General features: G+C 41.7%; 1 protein-coding gene across 4 annotated transcripts in view; it reads right to left on the bottom strand.

The window, feature by feature from the left end:
• LOC139775251 (BMP-binding endothelial regulator protein-like) overlaps positions 1-15,385 on the bottom strand; it is a 42,238-nt gene extending 26,853 nt beyond the window's left edge. For 3 of the 4 annotated variants that reach the window (XR_011718774.1, XR_011718776.1, XM_071711098.1), the window contains exon 1: positions 14,811-15,385. The gene's annotated coding sequence lies outside the window, so the exon portion shown is untranslated. Of the gene's footprint in view, positions 1-10,309; positions 10,464-14,810 lie in introns of those variants that run through there. The other variant, XR_011718775.1, reaches the window with a different exon arrangement.
• Positions 15,386-16,148: the final 763 nt, after the last annotated feature.

Below are 16,148 nucleotides of genomic sequence, written 5' to 3'. Positions count from 1 at the left end.
AGTTAAAATATATATGTCATAAAAACAAATATTCGAGTTTTTTTATAAGCGATCGCAAATACCGATTGCTTCACAAAAATTAGCAATAAATTTTATAATAGTGCCCATTTAAAATAAAATAAATAATCTTTGTCACAAAAATGAGTTTTCAAAATCTACATTCTAAATAGGAATTGATCCTTTTTACCGTGCTTTATACATTGGCCTTTCTCTCTTTCCGTACTTTGAAATTTTAATAGCTATATATTGTATATAAGATCGTATACCTACTTTTGTTATTCTACGTTACATTGCTTTCATTATCATGTTACGTGTACGAAGCACTCTGCATTTAATGTTTTCAATATTCCGCCTTGAATCATTGCGATTGTGCATAGTAAGAGGAGAGAGGAAAAAAACAGACTTGCCGGAGGAGTAAGAGCGTTTTACGATTACATCGCGTAGCTTTTTCTCCGTGTTCGGGCAAGGATGAGCCCGCGAAGTTACGGGATTGAAAATAGAGACTGACGCGCGCATTATTCACGTCGTGACTTTTCAGCGTCGGCCGTGTTGTGTGTGCATCGCTTGGCAGTTCCCTTCACCTTTTTCCCAGCCGCGGCCCTTCCAATTCCAACGATCCTAGTTGTAGTTCATTATTTCGACGACAGTGATCATTATTCAGAAGTTATTCGGTTAGTCGATCTTTTTTTTTTATTATTTATGCTCAATGTTGACATTGAGATTGATATATTACACGCTTGAGTTTATTCCTCTCAGAATTCTGATATGCAGTTTCGTTATCAAGATACTTAATGGTAAATACTGAAAAATCGGGAGAAAGAAAGAATTCTTAGAAGTCGAAGGACGTATCGTCGAATTTAAAATTTATGATTTGAACGTAGCATCTTACATAATCGAAATCAGGAGGCAAGACTGAAGTATTTTCCTTAGGTCTCCCTCTCCATTTCTGAAGTTAACAAGATGTAACAGCGCAGTGTAAGACATAACAGATGTGATTCTAATTGAACTAGCGAGATCAGAGGGAATCTTACTGGCAACGAACAAACTGTATCCTTGTGAATCAATTAATCGGGGCATTAGGCTCCCCTGGCGCGATATATTTTTGGGTGGGTTGTATATTTCTTTTTCTCGCAGATTCGCGGCTGCGAAAAAGAAGAGGCGGCGCATACGGCGGGAAAGTTGTAATTTCCGCGAATGTTATTCCGAGAAAGACAGTTACGAGGCCTCCGTAAAATCGTTGCCTTGGATCACAATTCTTAATTTAAACGCGCCCGTATCGGGAAAGGGAAAGAGATGAAGGAAAGAGATGATCCACAGCGAGGTGCCCGCGGTAAAAACCGCCATACGTTATTTCGCGTGAAATTAGTATCACGTTCACGGTATCGCGTGTGGTATGAATCTCAAGATTCACAAACATTGTCATAACTTGGTGTCGATGACGAATCGCGCTTTCTTTGTTTACAATGTTGCGTCAAAGATCATATCATGTGCTGACTAAGCAGCATCTCAAACTTGTTCATATCGACTACGATATTGTAAATAAAAATTTACTTTTCTCATTGTACGTGAATAAATGAAGCCCACAATTTAGTCGATTTAATTGATTTTCTTTATCGTATTGTGCAAGATGTCGGCAAAGTACAATAGATCATAATTATTACGATAATTATAAGATATAAGTAGAGCATTAGCTGGACTTTTTTAAATTAATTTGTTTGACTCGATTATCTTCCTGTTTATCACTTATGTTAAAATTATCTTTCTACATTTAATAAGGATTTCATATAATTTTATAATGTTTTTCGAAACCGGTTCCGACACGCGTATCACAGTGGATAACGGTGTTCAGGAAGTATTCCGAGATATTTAAATCGTTTTTCCGCGCCTCTCCATGAAAGTCCACGTTTCTCCTGTACGTTTACCCGGCACCACGAAAAAATCGTAGAACGAATCGCTCTTTTTCTCCGGCTCGCGGTCTTTTTTCACGGGGAGCAACTCGGCCGCGTTCGCGGAACGGTCTACAACTTGTTGCGTTTGAACTTACTGTTGGAGCCTTCGCGACTTCGCAAGAAGCACAAGTGAGTTTAGTAAAAACGCAAACTTGTAATTTCTGGAAAATAGATGAAAACGAGAAGAGAAGGAGGGTGAAGTCGCGAAGTTAGCCGGTACACGATATTTCCCTTCCGCGAAAGAATATATTCATTTAGTTCGAAATTATACTGATAATATTTAATATTTTTATTTATACATTTAATATTTTCTTCTAACAATATCCTCTTTTCTGATATATTTATATTGGCTTTCAAGTTTTCAGTCTAGCACTGAATAATTTACACTCTGTAAGAAATTACTTTTATTTATATTTCCTAATTATGCCTGTCTCTCTCGTTAATACTTATTATAGTTACTGAATGTACCGAAACGCTGCCGACAGTTTTTTAAGTGAAATTTCTTCGATAGAAGGAAATATATTATCGCGCGATATATTTGTCGGCCACGAACTTTCTTCGTCTATTCCGACCCGGTGGTAATGGTGTACGATATATCGGACACCGCACATAAATTAATTTGCCAAGCGACCGTTTAGCATGGTAATTGCTTCTTGTTTAACAATAATATCGGCACGTTTTTCTAGGCCGGCGGGGAACACGGGCACATATGTAGGACTACATTTAGTCACATATCAATGCAAGCCTGTAATAATGAATTATCGTTCGCTAAGCAGTAATAACTGCTTGTTCGATGCGGTAATTATCGGCCGCGAACGGCAGCGGTAATCGTTCATTTAGCAATCGTTTGTTGTAGGCTAATGTAATGCAACATTAAGTCCGCCGTCATCGATCTTTATCGCGGGCGGCGTTTACGATCTCTCTTCACGGCGAAATATGGGCGTTCCTCGCGCCACGGCCGATAAGACACGTGTTTCGGATTTTCCGCGGTACGACGACGGCATGGCGTTTACGCGCTCGCTATAATTATCAATATTGTTACATGACGGCCGCGATCGAGGACCATACTTATACGTATACGTATGGTATATACCCGGATTATCCCTATAGGGATAATGCGCGCTTAGGATAATTGATGAACAATCGTGGGAAAAAACGAACGATCGGTATCGGCTGCTTGTTACGATCATTGATTCATTGCGATCGTGTCTATGCTTTTTTTTCTTGTTGAAATCGTGCGTTGGAAACTAATCAGACTTGTGCAGGGTATGTAAGTAAGAGACCGGGTATTCGCAGTAGCCTGTGATTGGTCCTCCTAGGTAGTCCAATATGGTGACTTTTCACAAATGACTGTATTGTGCGAAAGTTTTGTGTCTTATCCTAGGATTAAGAGCAAGGGAATGAGAGTCCAGAATAATCCTAGGATAAGGATCAATCACGTGACTGCGAATACCCGGTCTCTTATAGATACCCTGGATTTGTGGAGAGTGAGGAGTTATCTTCTTCAGAAATATTTGTCAAATTTCAAAGTTCATCCCGCCTCTAGATGATTGAAAGTCATTAAGAAGCAAGTTTTCGAAGACCCCTTTTTGCGCCGTGCGCGTAATAATTTATGCACATAGAAACGCGTATATAGCTCCGAACCGCTTCTCTGTCGGTGAATCAATATTGAAATTTCAATATTTGAACCGTTTGAGTGCTCAAGACTGTCGTGTCGCTCATCAATGTCACTTTTTGCAAACTGCACGATTCTTATATTCATCGCTACGTGTAATAAGAGCTTGATTTAGAATAGCGCGATACTTTATAGTGGTTTCCTTAGATGGCATCCACATAAATTGTTTATAAGCTTGTCTCTCTCGAATTCGAAGAATATTTGAAGAATGAAACTTTGCTGTCACACACATCCAATTTAAACGAACCTTTCTCGGTTATATATTGTTCACGTAACAATATGAATCATGATGTAATAAACTAATAAAATCCTGCCGAAAGACATGTTGTGTAAAGACAGGAATTTAACTTGGTAAATATCATTCCCGGAAATATATTCAAATTTTTCGATGTTTATTCGCGAGGGTTAATATGATTCTATATTCGCGAATATTAGAAGCTACGAAATAAATCGGAATATAAAAATTACAAATTTTGCAGTATAGGTGGATCAGTTAACCAAAATTAAACTTAAACAAGCGCTGGAGGAAACCGGGCCTTAATCGACGAACGAAACATGCGCAAATAATTGTCAGGACGGCGCGGCGGCGCGGTGGTGGCGACGTATAAAAGATTACAAAGCAACGCGGGAGTACCGTGGCGCGCGCGATAATTCCGATCGCGCCTCCGCGGTATTAATATCCGAGATTCTCACGTTGCCACCTGCGCTCGCCGCGGAGTCGCGAATGAATGGGAGTCGCTCGTTGCGCGCGTAGCACCGAGCGAGAAACTCGCGACGTCGTTTTTGCAATCGTATATAATCGCACCCGACCGCGGCGCGGTCGCGGCTGCAGCGCGTTGGTCACTTGCCGATGCACGGAATTTTTCCTTGACTTCTCGCCAGTCTGACTACGCTCGCGCCATAATCGTTTAACAATGGCGCTTGGACTTTCTCACGCTATTCTCTACGAAGAAAACGATCGCTATCCTCGCTTGATACAGATCGATCTTGTTGATTAGATAGCCGAGATGATTTTTCAAGAAAATACATATTATGTATTCAGTACATTTTAGTGATTCCATAATAATCTTTTATTACTCAAAGATCATTGCGCTGTCTTATTTACCTTGTAATTTTACGTTATTACGATATTTACTTTTATATCATTTTTTAAAAATCTGATTTTTGTAACAAGAGCAACGAAAATTGATGTGATGCTCTCAACAAATTAGAAAAAAGCTGCTTGAGTTATACACGCGAGTAAGAAACATATTTTTCTCACCGCGACTAGTATCTCATTGGTAAGAATTCTTGGGGATGTGATTCGGGGGCGAATCACGACACTGCTGAGGGGACATTACCTGGTGGAAATAAAATCATCGTAAAGCACAACCGTACGCGTTACACACGGCAGAAAAATGTTGGAAATGCGAACGGCGAACGTGGAATTTGTATAGGAATGGGTAGCTTGCGAAATTAAGCCTCTAATCCTTCGACGAATCGTACACTTACGTACGATTTCAATTTACATTCGTGCAAATGACTTACTTTATTCACAACTTATCGTCCCGTCGTAAATTTTTAGGCACCACTGATAAGGCAGCGACTAATTTTAGACGATGACTATCGCTTGCCGAGCGGTTGATGTAATTTAAATCCATCTCACTCGACTACTATGAATATTTGTGAAAGAATTCAGTCGAAAAACTTGAGAATTTTGGAGTTGATATTTACTTCGGAAAAAATTCCGGGAAGATATAACCCTACATTACTTTAAAAAAAAAAAGAGCTACTAATAGGCAACGCTTATTCTGAGAAAGCAAAGCCCGCCGGTATTTTTGCGAACATATTTATGTGAACACAACTGAACTTTGTTTTCCAATTCAATCCTAAAAGCGTAGGGTGTACTATCTATTGCTTTTAACATAAAAATTATTTCAAAACTCAATATTCGACTTGCAATTAATCACAGAAGATCCATCGTTAAAATTATTGTTGATGATTAATTCCTTCCAACCAAATTCGTTTTTATCATCATCAGACAATGATTTGATTTCGTTTAAAAAATCGATAACTACGTGAATCTAAGTCTCCATGTCCTCAAGGACGACTCGAGATTCGCGTATTTAGGCCGCTATGGGCCACAGAGCCACGTGCAATCCGTTATCGCGGCCTTCCACGCTCGACCAAATAATATCTTATGCATCCTTCGCCCTTAATGGACGAGCCGAGTCCCGCTTATCTCTGATTTAAAGCGGAGGATAATACTTTCGTTCGTTTCGCCGTCGCATAAGAATGCATCTGGCGGTCGGTGAGTCAGGGGTTCGGTGCACGAATAAGAATTCGACCTTACGTCCGCGTTGCCTTCCCTCGCCTTCGCTCCCCTTTTTTTCCTTCTTTTTCTCCTCTCTCTCTCTCTCTCTCTCTCTCTCTCTCTCTCTCTCTCTCTCTCTGTCTTACTCCGCGCCGTCTGAGCATATAATAAAACGATCGGGGGAAAGCAAATGAATATTAAGACGATTACTTTAATGGATTTTGATTGAGACGATTTTATCGGAGCAATGAAAGTAAATACCCGCGCTCGCGCGCGCGCGGCCCGCTCGCCGAATTACGACTTCCAACGATTGCATCTTTAAGTTGCACCTTCGGTCATTCATTTAAATTAAATTCGCTCGCGACAGCAATCACGAAAGGGAGATATCTCGCTCACCGAAAAATTCGTGCGAAATAATCGGGGTAATGTTTATTGCCGCGTTTTATTAATTGCGATATACCCTGATATTTTATCCGTTAATTATTTATCGTTCTATCGATCGAAGATTTTTCGAGATGCTCAGAAACGTCTGACGAACCTCCTTCAGATCGCCTCTTTCAATTGTCAATTAATCGCGCGATTTCGACAGCCATTCGCGGTACTGTCGGAAGAATTTCAATTAAAGGTTACATGACGCGGCGGTATTTACGTGCTATGGGTATGTTAAAATATTAAAATTTATCGCGCGAGATGGAGGCGTCTCTAAATTTCCTACGACGCGGCATGGCACGACGGACGCGACGCGGCGAGGAAGTTCAATTTACTTTTAGACGTCATTAATTCTTGCGAAATTCAATCTCGCAACGCGTAATCCACTTCGTCGCGAGAAGGCGGGACTTAATTTTCGAAGCGGTACTCGATTATTATCCGTTGCCCATTCAACGCGGCCAACACGAGACTATGGACAAGGACGGAGATGAGACGACGCGCGCGTTACTCAGATTTAATCAAGCCGAGAAAGTTCGACTATAAGAATTCGTTTATGAAATCGAAAAGTGAAATTAACGTGGCACGTCGGCGTCGCATCGTCCGCGCGATCCGCGACGGTAATTGACGTCAGATACCTGAAATAATATCCAACATAGTGGGATAATGAAAAAAATTAATAACTTTCAAATTAAAAAAATCACGCTATTATCAAGGAGAACAATATTAAATATTATGTTAAAAATACAAACATAATTTAAATTGAAAATTTCACAAAATTATTTTATGTTGTAAAGAACGAATGAACGAATCGGAATTATATTTCTCGGCGAGGCTGTCTAAAATACCGCAGCCAAAAGCGGACAAATTAGAAGTAACGCATTGGTGATTAACGACATAAATCATTTTGTGAATTCAATTACTTCGGTAGTTTGGCCGTCTCGTTGACAATCAGCGGGATACCATTGACGGTTACGGTCGTCGAAATAAGTGATGACAATGGGGACCGAATCGAGAGCTGTACGCTGCAGATTTAGATAAGCCGCACGAATTTCACCGCGCAACAATAGCTCGACGACGTGGGCCGCCGCCTCACCTTAAGATATAGGACTCGCTACTGCTTAATTGAAGTTTAGATTAAAATGCAAATGTCCAATATATATGCGAGCTGACATGACGGCGCAGCCCTTGACCGATTGGAAAATATCAAACGGTAGATATGGAGACACGTACATATCGTGTTTTGAGTTACCTGCTAGTCTCTGCCGCGTCAATTTGAAAGAAATTACTTCTTACTAGAACTTCAATTAGAAATTTCCCCTTCCTCGTTGCGCCACAGGTATGACAAAACAACTTTTTAGACGCTATATAGCTTAAATTGGAAAGTAAAGGTCAAGTTCCAGATAAATGCCAAGAATGCCTAACGATAAGAAAACATTCTGAATTCCCTCTTTGCAGGAATGTTTGTTATTTCTTAGAAATATCTAGCTTTAGTTAGCTTTCCCGGTATTATCTTTTATATCATTTTATTCGATTCTACATTTCTTTTTGGAGTTTATGTATCTGGTGAGTTAATAAAATTAAAAGATCAGTTGTTTTGAAACATACATTAAGATATCAATCTGCAATATCAATATCTACCAGTTATTAATAATTAAGATTTGCGTATGACGCCGATAATACACAATCGCAAAAAGAGAGTTAATTACGTGGAGGGACGTGGAGTACGAACGGTGCAATGGAGGGTCAACGACAACGATGCGCTTCCTTTTTACATCAGTGTCGGGATTTACGAATGTCAAGCTCATAATTTCTCGTGTTTCTTGCGGTTGCTTGGTCCTTAAGTGCATCCGGTTGCTTGTCGACAAAGTCACCGAGACATATACACGATTTGCGACATTGGCAAATCGACCAGAATGAAAATATAATGACGGTTTTGGATAATAAAATGTGTCAATTCAGCACTGGCTAATTGGTCTAATTTTTGGCAGAATTTAGGATAGTCATTAACAAACATAGATAGTTAATTTTATAACTAATTGTAAGCTGATACAGTGAAAATGATGAAATGTATTTATACGTCAATATTATAGTTTGATTTTCTCTTTCAATATTCCGTCAACGTTCTGATAGTAATCTTGTTTACGAAGGACATCGGGACAAGGAAGGACATCGGGATAGAAATTTGAGATACCGAGAGCCGGCAACTTTGATTTCACCGATTTTTACATCACTATGACGTTCGATTCCAAACGCGACCTACGTGATAAAATTTAATTTTATACAAATTAAAAACGTAATTGGTAATCTCACGCTTCTTCGAGCACGAGCGAATACTTTTGCCGAGTCAATTACCGCACCGTCTATCTCGCATCCTCTCGTCTCATCTCTCCGTTTGTCGAAAAATCCGGTCAAAGTCGCCGTGGGTCCTTTCTTTGTCGCACAAAAGCGCGCATTCGTGCGCACTCGGGAAGAGACGCGCGCGTGCGATTAAGCCGGAGAGAGAAACCGTGTGTAAATCGAAAGGCGCGGAGAGTGAAGCGGGGGGGGGAGAGAGGGGAGGAGAGAGAGGGGGAGAGATAGAGAGAGAGAGAGAGAGAGAAAGAGAGAGATATGGGGAGACAGGGCGGCAGGTTCCTCTCGAGCGAGCCGGAGGAAGACGGCGAGAGCGAGAGAAGGAAGGCTTCGACCTCGCATGCTCGCTCGCGCGGCTTTACCGGAGTAAAGTGCTCCTCGGCCGCGGCCGCTCGATCCCGAGGCCTCCGAGGAAGAAGCCGCTCTCGCGAGATCGTCCTCGGGAGATCGCGATCTCTTTCCTCCTCGATCATGCGCCTCTGAGCCCGTGTTCTTCAGTCATTAAATCCGGTATAATCACAGCGAAGATTCCCCTCTCTATATCGTTATGCGAAAATCGACTTATGTTTAATACTTACGTTGATCGTACTTTCATGAATGCAGAAATCGTTTTCGTGCGTCTGTATGTGGTATCGAAATCTAGTTTTGTTTTGTCTTAATTGTAAGAAAGCGTAACAGAAGCGAATAGATCTCTGTTGTCTGCGTTTTTAGTTGGAAATTGGTTATCATTTTTAATCGTACTCCGAGCGGGAATATTTTATTATCAATTCTATTTATGTACTGAAACGTTACGGTCAATCTTCCTGCACAGAAAAAAAATAAGTGTTAAATCAAGACTTATATTCTTGTATATAAGCAAGAATCTATAATCTTCTTATACGAATTTTAACTTTTTATTTCAACTTTTTTTCTTGATTAAACTATATAAATATCTTCATTCAAACAAGTTTTCTTCGTTTAACGCACTTTGTATTTCATTTCAAGATTATAGATTCTTGCTTATATATATACAAGAATATAAGATGATTTAACACTTATTTTTTTACTCTGTGTTTTCTCTGCAATTTTTACTTACAATAATGTCGTATTTAAATGGAATTTATATAAGAATCATAAGGAGAACACGGTAGTACCTTTACCGGGTCAACGTCACTTACCGTTAGGAAGATGAAGGTGAAGATGAGGTATTATAATTCTTATTTTCGTTATTAAAAAAAAACTTAAATTTCTCATAATTCGTTACGGCAACTTAGGTCGAGTGTATCGTCGCTTACTCCGAATTGCATTTTTAATGCTCGTAAAGGAAACTTGTGGTCTCGGACTTTACGATATAAGTACGTAGGTATAATGTCCGTTCTTTCTCTACTTCAAAAGACCCACTCCCGGAACTCGTAATAAGACCGCGATATCCCGGATCTGAAACGAAAGCAATGTCGGCCCGCGACTTCGGGATGTAAGGAAGCAGCGGATCAAAGTACACACTTTCGAGTATCGCATTCGTCTTTCTATCACCGTCATTCGACGGAACGAGACTTCGGTCGTTTTAGTTCCCCGGCGCAAATAACGTTGCATCACGCGTTAATAGCTCTATTCTATTACGTTCTACTCTACCTGGCGAGCTCCGGTCGCGAACGGAGAGGACGATCAATCTTTCCCCATGTCAGGGCTCGCGAGTGCGGTACCGCGACAGCTAGCGCAGCGTCGAGATTCAGCGCGAGAAATAGCGACGCGACGGCGGCCCGATGGCTCGCACTGCCGAGAGGTAACTGGAAGTAAGTGGCACGAGCTGTCGCGTGCAGCCACGCCGCTGCGGAACGACAACACAACATAACAGGTGCGTGCTGGCGAGGAAGGGCCCGACGTGCGTATGCGTGTGCGTGCGTGCGTTCGCGCGTATGCGTGTGTCGGCGCGCGTGTGCAGGCCGTAGGGATGGGATTGAGCCGATATCGCAGGCCTGTGTAAGACGTGCTCCGTCGACATTTGCCGGCATCTTAAATCGCTGAAAAATATCGCTCGCGATAATTGCGCCACCACCTTTGCGGATCGGCGCGAGCTGTACGTCGGATAATCGGAAGCTGTATGGTTATCATATACGTCAAATTGACGCCGCGCGCTTATTATACGCGCGATGTCTTTTGATAAATCCGACAAATAGGTATCGTTGAGAAATACCGCGGCGTTTCGGATCAAATATTGCTTTCAGCTTTAAATAACGAAGACGAACTGAGACGATTTCTCCGAAGTTAATTAAGTAATTTAAAACTGAGTACGTGTTGCACTTTCCAGATTGTAATATTTTAATTAATTTTTACAATAAAGATTGCGTAACTGACAATTTTGTTGATTAACATTAATCGACGTAGAATCGGATTTACGAAAGATCGAATGGTTTCTAACTTTTTTTCGTGAAGCTTTTTTGACAGTTTTATAAATGTTAAAAAATAATTCAATATCTTCCTATTAAAATAACTCTGAAAATAATGATGTCCGTTATTATTTTATTCTAAATAAATGATATATTTTTCAAACGACTTTTACTATGAGATATAGGGGAGAGTTGGCAATTACCGCGCGGTTGACAATTCCGCGCCATTGTTTATCTCAATAACTATTTGTATTACGCGCCTACAATGATGTTAATATCATAGAGTAACACGAAATACCCCACCCGCATGCGCCGTCAATGCGTTCCGGCCGTCCATGTAAACACAGTGCGCTCTGGAAGCTTCTCTGCTTGCTCGTTGCAATTTTGCTGGTAGTTTCGATAAGAGGTGAGTAACATAATATTTTCATTAGAGAAATAATCCTGACGGATTTGATAAGCTAAAACACTATAAAATTAGGTTGCAAAGTGATTTTAGAAACACGCGTTTCTTTCCTATATATTTTAAGGTTGTAAAGTGAAATGATTGAGTTTGATAATTTCGCGCCCAAGGTATAATACTCATAGGTATAACGATAACTGTGTGTTAAGAGTTACCAAGACTCTTGGAGAATGTAAGGTGCTTACAGAAAAGATCGTTGCTTAAGTTTTGATTTGAATTTATAATGATCGTTATTTGTTAACGCATTCACTTATTTTTATATGTAGGTACCTACTAGACGATATTAATGCATCCACTTTTAAAAAAGGCGTGTTAACTGAGTGAATTTCGTTTGTATCGAAAAATTGAAGCCTCTTTTCCGCGATGCCGATTGGTTATCTCGATGCGCTTACTTCATTTGCAGCTGTCATTGTATATTTTGACAGTTGTGTGTATCAAGAAGTTAATAGTGTAATAGTAATAGCATAATGTTAAAGCTAAATGGCGCGCGCGAAGCGCGCGCGTCTGTAATGTCTAGTAAATATAAAAGAAACATTTTGTTATTGTGTTCTACTTCATGTCACTGGCTGAAGCCAGAGTAATTTTTATAGGTACGGCTTTATTAAACTGGGCACGATTTTATTAGACCTGGTCACGATATTATCAGACCAGTTTGATAATACCGCGTTTTCTCACTTTTTGAAAAATTATTAATATTTTAGTTTGTGTTTAACTTTCAACATTATTGGTATGATATATGGATAGCCAAATAAATGACCTATCTAAAACTGCACAGTTTGTTTTTTTGAAGCATTTCTGAGCTTAGATATACGCTTCAGTTCTTAGGGGCTCGGTAATTGCCAACTCTCCCCTAATTATAAGCTCTTTTATTTTATACGATTAATATTTAGTTTCCCTCAAGTTGCTGCGTGTGTGCTATTTTATTATTATTCAAACCAAATAACTCGTTTCGAAATCATTTCATTATGTATTTTGCATTACTCGACTTAAACGATCGAAAGCGGTCGCGCGAGATATATCGATTAAATTGTTATCCGTTTATCGATTTCGTTTGATTAATCGATTGGGTCTCGGTGGTTTATGCCTTGATCGATTAATCGGCCCGTTCCCATTGATCGGATAAACGATTAAACCAGTAATCTTTCACGTGACTTGATACTTGATAGATTCAATCGGATGAATCGGCTAATTGCATTCGATAAAATTCCTTTTCTTTCATTGTTCGTTTTGCCTTTATAGAAAGCTTCAAGTTATTCATATACAAATTTCAATATTTAAAAAAAAAACGACAAATATGTTAAAAGATTCGGTCAATACCGTGTCCATCCTACGCAAAGTTGTTACTACTCTTAGACAAAAGAATAAAACATTCCGATGCCTGCAAAGCGATTCGACGTGTCGCGAAAGTTGATTATATATACCGATGGAAACCGCAATGTCGTGGATGCCCGATCGATTTCGCGATCTCGCGTCGAAATTACGTGTTCTTTTTCTCCACTCGCGCCCACGCAATACACCCGACAACATTTCGCCAGGCGGCGACAATCTTTTTTGAAAGTGCACCCGCAGTTACGCGCAATCGGTCGATCGAACGAGCGAGCGAGCGCGCGAACGAGCGCGACGCGTTGCAAATCCGATCGAGCAGCTGACGTTGACGATTCCGCGCGGATTTCTCGCGCCGTGCCGTTCTCGCACGCGGTTGCCACGATTTCGTAAAAATTGTTGTTATTTTGTTTAGATCTACAAGCCTCATCGAGATGGTATGCCGAACGCGATTCTGACGTAAACAAAGGCCGAGAGCCGGACACTTTCATCCCGCATTTTCGCTAAACGATGACTCACGAGCTTGAAATTCGATTGAGCCGGCGACTATTTTGCGCTCGTATCCAAGGTGAATAAAATCGCGACACGCGTCCGCGATATCTCGCCGTTTAACGCGAAACGCGCTAAACTTCGCAGCGTCCGTTTAATTCTTATCTTCCATCTGTATCGAATACCGTCTTCGAGAAATAGGGGGGGAAAAAAAGAAATTCAGGATCTCTCTATTTCTCTTTCTTTTTCTCTCGATAAATTCACGACGATAAATATACCTGGCGATAAATGTCTACCAAAAACGCACGTCCTAGAAGCGGACGGTCGTTAGGCGAGAGTCAAACGGGCGAAATGCGAATCGAGATCTCACGAATTAGAGAATCGCTATCGCCGAACGGGAATCACGTGTCGTCCTCGCACGTGTCTCTACTGATCAAGTCCGGTAACTTGCGCGCTACGCGGCTCGCTTTCCTCCCGGGTGATATCACCGTGCTAAAAATCCGCTCGCTAGCCCGATCCCATCCATCACGCGCGCCGCATAATCCGCATTCTCGGTGTCCGTCCCGTCATTTCCTCCCTCTCTTCCTTTTTCGTATCCTCGTCGCAAAAAGATCGCGCTTTAATTATCCCTATATGTCGCGCTGGAACCCCGCGAGGGGATCCTTCGAGAGTCACGCGGCTGATTTATAGAAGAAAATTTCCTCGAATATATACTGAGACTCAGCTCTGAATTTTAAATGTCAACTCTTTAATTTCTTATTAAATGTCAACGGAGAAAGTCAACTTAATATTAAAATAGAGTTGATCAAGATGATCGTGACACATTTTATAATGACAGCTATAAGAATCGACTTGTAATTATTATTTGCTAACGTTACACGAGTGGCTTATCGAGTACATTACGAAATTCTTTGTATCGCTAGAAATTCTATTCCTTCTTTTATTCTTTTAGTCTATATTTTTTCGTTTTATCTTCCATTGCAAAAAGCTAAATGTACCAAGAGTGTTTTATCATATTTTGCCATAGACTTTGATCTCTTCTAACAATCAGTTTGACCAAGATGATCGTGGCACATTTTATAATGACAGCTAAAAATCATCATTTTTCAACGAATTTACTAACATTTCCACAATGACTAGTAATTGTTATTTGCCAACGTTACATGAGTGACTTATCGAGCACATTACGAAATTCTTTGTATCGCTAGGAACTGTATTCCTTCTTTTCTCTTTTATTCTATTTTCGTTTTATCTTTCACTGCAAAAGCTAAATGTATCAAGTGTGCTTTATCATATTTTGCCATAAACTCTGATCTCTTCTAAGTGATTTTTCTTGGGGTACAATCAGTTTCTTTCCGTCGGCCCGTCCATCAGCCCGTACATCGTGCCTCGAGAGGTATCCTCGAAGATCTCGTTCTCGGCGAGACGCGCGGATACCCCCCGGCGAACGCGACAAGCGATCTCTTACACTCACCTGCGAGAGTATTCCCTCGTCGTCGGCGCGCTCGCGAGCGCGCGTACACTTGTCGCCGCGCGTTCGGACGTGCTCTTTCCTCTTTCTCACAGGCTCCTTCTCAACTGCCGTCTCGGCCGCGAGTCGCCGTCGTGACCGCGGAGCACAGCCGGCGACGTATCTCGCCGCGGAGTCGCGTAACGACGACGACGACGATGATGATGATGATGACGACGACGATGACGACGATGACGACGACACACCGCGACACTGTTCACGACTGAGATGTAGGATGTAGCCGCGACGACCGGCAGCAGGAGCGTTTCCCTCGCGCGCGCACTCGCGGCGCGAGCTCATTTGCAGCGGCGGGTACGAGGACACGCGCGAATCTCTCGGCTGTCCCGCTCACGGAGGCTGCGGTCCAGCGGCGGCGTGTGGTCCAGAACCGTGTGTCTGCGTGTAGCGTGTACGTACGTGTGTGTCCACCGCGCGCACCGTCCAACCTGTAGTGTCGCGTACGCGGCGCGAGCTCTACTACAGATCTGAATGATTCCGCGTCAGCTGCTCGTCGCAGCTGCACTGAAGTTCCGTTGCGACTTCCACCACCGTGTGTCCGCGCGGAGTAACAAAGATCGCGCGCGGTCGCCGTGAGAGAAAGAGAGAGAGTGAGGAAACGAGTAAAGAGAAGGGAGGGAAGACGTAAAGTTGGCGGTGGTAGTAGCGGTGGTTGTGGTGGTGGCAGGGGCCGCGGAGGAGGAGAAGGAGGACGTCGCGGCGCGGCGGCGGAGAGTGGTCTTCCTCGCGAGAGAGGACGGCGGCCGGCGGCGCGGAGGAATTGGGCGCGCTGAGGGAGGAGAGAACGCGGGAGAGCGCGTGCACGTGCGACGCGACGCGACGCGAGATCCGCGGAATATGAATAGAGACGATTGTCGCAGGTGGAATCCGAGGAGAAGGGGGGAAAAAATAGAGAGAAGATATTCGTTAAACGTTAGACGTGTATCTATTTGCTTTTCAGCCTCGTTGCGCGAAGCAGCGGAGTTCCGCAAAATTTCTCGTAACTCCAGTCATCTTAATTTCTCAAAAAGATGTTTTCTTCGTATTCCAGAATTAATAAGCAATTAGAAATATGACAGATATGTGCGTATGCGCCGATCACGTAGACGTAGATGCATAAAAGATTAGTTTTTATCGGATGTTAATATACGTATATTACGTATCTATACTTTAATGATGAATTAATATAATTAAATATTTATTAATATGAACAATATAAAGACGGAAATATTCGCATTAATTTAAGAACACGACATTAAGCTAGAAATTGCAAGTCTAATGTAAGCAAAACAGGCATACGTCTTG

Source organism: Temnothorax nylanderi, unplaced genomic scaffold (assembly GCF_030848795.1).
Source record: "Temnothorax nylanderi isolate EJ_2023f unplaced genomic scaffold, tnyl_v1.0 TNYL_tig0095_pilon, whole genome shotgun sequence".
Lineage (NCBI taxonomy): Eukaryota > Metazoa > Arthropoda > Insecta > Hymenoptera > Formicidae > Temnothorax > Temnothorax nylanderi.
The sequence above is the reverse complement of the archived record's forward strand: the minus strand, read 5'-3'. Positions and strand labels throughout refer to the sequence as shown.